At 37.4% G+C, this 7,424-nt stretch overlaps 1 protein-coding gene and 1 pseudogene across 1 annotated transcript in view; one reads left to right on the top strand and one right to left on the bottom strand.

Annotated features, from left to right (window-relative positions):
- The window catches only part of LOC111536676, an 11,823-nt pseudogene extending 6,186 nt beyond the window's left edge, over positions 1–5,637 (top strand).
- The window catches only part of NUP62CL (nucleoporin 62 C-terminal like), an 85,784-nt gene that overhangs the window by 5,343 nt on the left and 73,017 nt on the right, over positions 1–7,424 (bottom strand). The gene's annotated exons all lie outside the window — the stretch shown is intronic.

The raw sequence follows: 7,424 nt of genomic DNA, 5'->3' as shown, positions 1-7,424 counted from the left end.
AAATGAAGAGTTAACGGGTGCAGCACACCAACATGGCACATGTATACATATGTAACAAACCTGCACGTTGTGCACATGTACCCTAGAACTTAAAGTATAATAAAAAAAGAGAAATGTTCATCAACTGATGAATGGATAAACAAAATATGGTATGACTGTACAATGAAATGATACACAGCAATAAAAAGGAATTAAGTACTGATACATATTACAACATAGATGAACCTTGAAAATATGCTAAATGAAAGAAACCAGACACAAAAGGCCACATATAATATGATTCAATCTATGTAAACTCTCCAGAAAAGGCAAATCTATAAAGACAGAAAGTAGATTAGTGGTTGCATGGGGTTTGGGATAGAAATGGGGAATAACTGCAAATGGCCAAGAGAAAATTTTGGCGGTAACAAATGTGTTCTAACACTGGATTGTTTGATGTCTGTACAACTCTATAGGCCTAACTAAATGGCTATTGGTTAAGGTGGTATATTTGTGTATTTAAAAATATTTTAAAACAATTATTTGTTATTCTCAAAAGATTTTGGGGAAGCTGCTTCCAGCCAGTGTCATTCTGTTTTGGAGACAGATGTTTTCTTCAACTTAGCCTTTTGCAAATACTTTAGGTGAAGATTCAAAAAAGATTATGAAAAGAGATTTAGTCATTAAACCCAAACACAGATTTCTAGAAACTGTAATTAATGCTTTAAAAAAATTTTAAGTTATACATATAAAAATTATTAGATGAGATTAAATTCATTGTCAAAGAACACAATGTACTTTCATAAACAATGCTATATAGTATATCTCTCATTTCTCCTAGAAAAAAATTGAGGCAGTGAGAGAAAAAAATATCCTGACAGGAAAATAGTTAAAGACACAAATAGGCACCTTATAAAATGACACACAAATTATTTATAAACATTTTAGAAATACTCAACCTCAATAGTAACCAGAGGAATGCACATTCAACCAGGAATATATTATTTTAACCTATAAATCTTGGCAAAGAATGATCATCATGGTGGTGGTGGTGGTAGTGATTACAGGAGTGGTACTGGAAAGAGTACAGAAAAATGGGTCCCCCCTAATGAATTTCTGGTGAAAATATAAATTAGTACAACGTACCTGGAAGGATATATACCAAAAGCTTTTAAAACAAACATTACTACTGATTTAGCATTTTAACTTCTAAGAATTTACTTTATGTCCAGTAATCATGGATGTACACTTTAAAATTTACCTCCAGCTAGGTTGTTACTGCAGCATGATTTAAAACAGCAAAAAGTTTGAAACATTAACTAATACCTAACAATGGGCTATTAACTAAACAAACTACGGTATATCCATATAATGCAATATTTAGTAGCCATTAAAATGTAGAATGTTTAATAACATGGAAAGATGGTCATGTACACATGTCTGTAGCTTTGTATCTCTTTCTCCACCAAAAGCTAAATACAGTATGCTGTGTAAATATCAGGCGACAAATAAATTGAAACCATATATTGGACCCCAATATATGGCAATGCTCATGCTGGGCATTGCTAAATTCTGAAGATACAAAAATAATTAAGATATTATCTCTATCAAGAAGCTCAAATTCCAGTAAACAGACATGTAAATAAATAACTAAAATGTTATATGATAAATGCTAATACTACATTAGGTAGAACACAGCATGGATACAGAGAAGGGGATAAACAACTACTAGAATGATGAGCCAAGGAAGTCAAGGAAGGCTTCATAAACCATCTTGACATGGAAGCAGCTACCAGGCAGACGATGATGGGGTAGAGTACTCCAGGCAAAAGAAACTGAACATCCGAAAATACAGAAGAGGAAATAACATCAGGCGTTTAGAAAACCATAAATACTTCTTCGAAATGAGGCTAGAGAACCAGGTAGGGGTTAGATTATGCAGGGTACTTTGTATATTATGCAAAGAATCAAATTTATCATTGGGCAATGGGAACTAGTGAAGGGTTTTAATAAAGAGATGACTAGAATAGAGTGTGACTTTATCAAGATCATCTTGACAGTATTGTGAAAGTGAATTAGAATGGGGTAAGACTAGGGGGAGGAGACCACTAAGGTCACCAGTTAGAGATCAAGCAAATGCATTTACCACTGCTCCATTTCAAAACATTTGTAAAATAGCAGTAAAGATATGGAATTAGTAGAGCTAAGTAATTCAAAGTGGTGTTGAAAGTGGAGCTAAAAACAGAATTGTGAAAGTATAAAAAACAGACCCCTCCTCTCTTCCACATCCTACATCTGGGCAATTCTCCCTACCCAACTCCTGGAGATAATTTTCCTTTGGAGAGGGTAAACCAAATAAGCTGTGGATCAGGGACACCAGGCAGAGCAGAGGGCAAGTATTCTGTACCAAAACAGGAATTAAGTCAAAGTTATACAAGGGATAAAGTGAAAGCCTACAAACTGAACAGAGCCTGCAGTCTCTTCTCCAACAGTTCTCAGAACACTGGCTTAACACCAGGCTTATCTCTAGCCAGGAGCTGGAAGTTTCTTCCCCAGAGAATTTGACCAGCTAAAGAGATAAATCCTGAAGATAACAGTTAGAGGTCCCCCAATGAAAAGGTCTAGCCAAATTATCCTATAATAGTAAGTTAACAAGCCCCACCTACAAAACTTTTCAGTGTATCATTCTTGAATATAAATGGACAACCAAGAATCACCAGATATTTGAGGAAAGCCTCTAACATGAGAAAGACTGAAACAAAACAGAAATATAAAGAAAGCTAAAAGAAATACTCCAGAAAGAATAAAATATACATTTAAAAAATCATTAATATCCTCAAAGAGATAATACTGAATTCATGAAATAAGAACAGGATGCTATTTACAAAGTACATATATATAATCATAAACAACACAACAAGCTCTTGCAAAATTAAACTTATAGCAGAAATCAAAGATCAGTAGAAAGACAAAAACTTGAGTACATACCCCAGAAAATTTAACAAAAATATAACGAGAAAATAGGAGAGAAATTAAATTTAGATCAGTCCACGGCATCAAACATTAGAAAAAGAGTATTTCAGATGAGTAGATTGCAAAAATTTTCTCCCATTCTGTAGGTTGCCTGTTCACTCTGATGGTAGTTTCTTTTGCTGTGCAGAAGCTCTTTAGTTTAATGAGATCCCATTTGTCAATTTTGGCTTTTGCTGCCGTTGCTTTTGGTGTTTTAGACATGAAGTCCTTGCCCATGCCTATCTCCTGAATGGTACTACCTAGATTTTCTTCTAGGGTTTTTATGGTATTAGGTCTAACATTTAAGTCTCTAATCCATCTTGAATTAATCTTCGTATAAGGAGTAAGGAAAGGATCCAGTTTCAGCTTTCTACTTATGGCTAGCCAATTTTCACCTGCACGTTATGCACATGTACCCTAGAACTTAAAGTATAATAAAAAAAAAAAAGAAAAAAAAAAAAAAAGAGTATTTCCAGAAAGAATGAGCAAAAACTTAATTCAAGAAAATAGACTCAAACTGAAAGAAATGAATTCCTTGAATCAACAATAGTGGGCTCAGAGGATGAAACAGATTCATACCAAAACGCATCATCTGATATCTCAGTATTTTGAGGAAGATCCTAAAACCTTCCATTGAAAAACACAATGAAAGGTTCACATGAGGTTCAGGAATCAAAACGGCCTTCAAAGTTAGAAAACAACAGAACACCTTCTTCAAAAGTTCCAGGGAAAATTATTTCCAAGCTAAAATTCAATACCCAATATTACCTATTAGATGTGAGGGTAGAATAAATACCTTTTCAGACAGGCAAGGTCTCAAAAAGTTTACTTCCTATGCACTCTTTCTGGAAACTGCTAGAATATGTGCTATATCAGAAACAAGGGAATAAACCAAGAAACAGAAGTGTAAGTAAGAGCCATGAAACTGGAGAACCAACAAAGAGTAGAGGCAATACAAGAATGCTATAGAAGGGAGACCATAGCTGAGCAGCAGACCAAGAAAGCAACAATTACGGATTGTAATATAGAGATCAGAGGACTCTGGCAGAGATCAATCAAAGATGCAACTGATAGATTTAAAGTAAAAGCAGGGACTTAAAGAATAAATTATTGAAAGTATATAGAAAACTAAGCAAATAAAGAAATAAGATTCAAAGGAAAATAAAACTTGTAAAAGGAAGAAGACATAATATAGTATGCTACATGGCCAGGCTGCAAATAACATTTATGCAATCATAATTCAACTATTAAATATTGATCTACATGAAATTTATAATATATACATATTAGGATGAGGAAAATGTGTGTGTATATATGTATATATGATATAAAAGAGTTAAATCCTCCCCTCCACCCATTTTGGAAAGTCAGTAGAGAAGGCCTAATATGGAAAAACTAAAAAGTAACACTACATGATCTTTAAAATTATACAAATAAATAGTTGCAAAATTTAGCTAAAATAATTGAAAGCGATTGCCCTTAGGGAGTAAGAAAATAAGGTATGGACAAGGAGCTGATGTTTTTCATAAACCTGAAAAAAATTATATTTTCAAGGTGGGGGACAAAGAAAGCCTGAAATAGGGATGTGGTAGTGGGAAACTAGTGAAGACAAAGGATTCAAAGCTATTTAAGCATTATAATCATCATCACTTACTGAATAAATAGAAATAGCCTGCTTTAGATTCCTGAGTAAATAGCAGTAGTCTTTTGCTGAGAAAAAGAAAGGGAGTTACAGATCTGGGAGAGCCCAGAGAATATGAAAATAATGAGTTTAGTTTTAGACAAGTTTAATTTGAGCCTTTGGGATATCTATGTGCAGATGTTTGTTAACATGGAGCTTTATAATGGATAGTAAAAGAACCATTAGTGAAATTGACAGTTGGAGATAACAACTAGGGTTTTTAAATTGCTGATTATCAGAAATGCCTTAAAAGAGAATGCAGGGCCCGTACTCAAGATGGTGGCTCCGGGAGGGCGTGGCCAGTGACTAGGAGGCGAGGCAACGCGGACCAAGGCGGTGGCCAACTAGCGGGGTCTGGAGGACGGAGAAAAGGAGGAAGACGAGGAGCAGTTGGTTCTAATGGAATTATCAGGAAGTATTGATTCAGGCTTTCTCTCAAATGTGAAAATAAATGCAAGGTTTTGGGCACTGACACTGAGAGGCCCATTCTGCAAGTGGACAGCTGTGTCTTTGCTGGGGAGTATGAAGACACTCTTGGGACCTGTGTTGTATTTGAAGAAAATGTTGAACATGATGATACAGAAGGCAATAATAAAACAGTGCTAAAATATAAATGTCATACAATGAAGAAGCTCAGCATGACAAGAACTCTTCTGACAGAGAAGAAGGAAGGAGAAGAAAACAGGTGAGGTGGAATGGCTGCAAATAAAGGATAGTGATTTCTCCTATTGACCCAACATGATTTGTGGCTTTCTACATGAAAATGAAGACGAAGAAGTGGTAGCTTCAGCCCCAGATAAATCTTTGGAATTGGAAGGGGAAGAGATTAAATGAACGACAGTTCAAACCTGAGTTGTGAACAGGAGAAACCAATGCTCTTGGAAATAGAAGATTCTGGTCCTCTTACTGATACACCTTCTGAGACAGAAAGTTCTGTTTTTATGGAAACTCAAATGCTGCCTTAGAAATCATTCCTAGATGAAATGTTTCTCATAATAACTTGTCAAGAACTTTTTAGAGTTCTTACATAAAAATAATTGCTGTGTAGCTTTCAGTCTTTTAATATTTTATCGCATTTTATTGGCTATACACACATATCCAGTCATAATACAACTTATTTTACCAGAATCATTTGGGACCAGACATGAATTGGACTTTTAAAATATAGTTTGGGCCAGGTACAGTGGCTCACACCAGTAATCTCAGCACTTTGGGAGGCCGAGGTGGGAGGATCACTTGGGCCTAGGAGTTTGAGACCAGTCTGGGTAATGTGGAGAGGCCCTGTCTCTACAAAAAATTTTTAGAATTAGCTGGACATAGTGTCATGTGCCTGTGGTACCAGCTACTGGGCAGCTGACCTGGGAGGATGGCCTGGGACTGGGAGGTCGAGGCTGCAGTGAGCTGCGTTTGCGCCTCTGTACTCTCACCTGGGTGACACAGTGAGACCCTGTCTCAAAAAATAAGTAAAATGAAATATTTGTAAATGACTTTAGGGACCCTTCTGAGTCCTCTAAATTTAAGGTTTTATTAAGGTAAGTATATACATTTTCCTTTGAGGCTGTTACAAATTACTACGAACTCAGTGACTTAACACAAATGTGTTGTCTTATAGTTTTGTGGGTGAAAAGTGTGGCACGGGTTTTACCTGGCCTAAATTCAAGGTGCTGGCAGGAATGCATTCCTTTATGGAGGTTTTGGGGTGGGGGGCAAATCCATTTCCTTGTTTATTTAGTTGTTGGTAGAATTCAGTTCTTTGCAGTTGAAGGATGAAATTCTCCTTTCCTTGCTGTCTGTTAGCTGAGGGTCAGATCCCCTTTTCTTCAGAACCTGCAATAGTGGGTGAAGTCCCTCTCCCATTTTGAATCATTCCCGTTACTTCTTCCATCACCCCTCTCTCTGACCTACCCTGCTGTCTTCCATTTCCACTTTTAAATGTCTATTTCATTACTCTGGGCCCACTTGGATAAGCTCCCTATTTTAAGGTCGATAACTTTTTTTCTTTTCCTTTGGGACAGGGTCTTGCTCTATCGCCCAGGCTGGAGTGCAGTGGCATGACCGCGGCTTACTGCAGCCTTGAACTCCCAGGCTCGTGCAGCCCTCCTGCCTCAGCCTACTATGCCTGGCTGTTTTTTCACATTTTTTTTTTTAAGAGATGGGGGTCTCATTATGTTGCCCAGGCTGGTCTTGAACTCATGGGTTCTGTTCTGGTGATCCTCCTGTCTTGGACTCTCAACGTGCTGGGATTGCAGGTGTGAACCACTGCACCCTGGTGAAAGTGTATAACATTAATTCTGACTGGGCACAGTGGCTCACGCCTGTGATCCCGGCACTTTGGGAGGCGAGGCGGGTGGATCACGAGGTCAGAAGTTTGAAACCAGCCTGGCCAACATGGTGAAACCCTGTCTCTACTAAAAACACAAAAATTAGCCAGGTGTGGTGGCACACACCTGTGGTCCCAGCTGCTCAGGGGGCTGGGGTGGGAGAATTGCTTGAGCCCAGGAGGTGGAGGTTGCAGTAAGCCGTGATTGCGCCACTGCACTCCAGCCTTGGCTGGACTCCATCTCAAAGACAAAACAGAACAAAACAAAACAAAACAACATTAATTCCACCTGCAAAGTCTCTTTTGCTAGGTCATTTAACATACACAGGCATAATACTAGGGATTAGGGCATGGAAGTCTTTGGGGCCTATTTTTAGTCTACTACAATAAGTATTTTATCTAGGAACAGAAAAAGAATTTTGAAGTGCTTAA

Source organism: Piliocolobus tephrosceles, chromosome 12 (assembly GCF_002776525.5).
Source record: "Piliocolobus tephrosceles isolate RC106 chromosome 12, ASM277652v3, whole genome shotgun sequence".
Taxonomy (NCBI): domain Eukaryota; kingdom Metazoa; phylum Chordata; class Mammalia; order Primates; family Cercopithecidae; genus Piliocolobus; species Piliocolobus tephrosceles.
The sequence above is the reverse complement of the archived record's forward strand: the minus strand, read 5'-3'. Positions and strand labels throughout refer to the sequence as shown.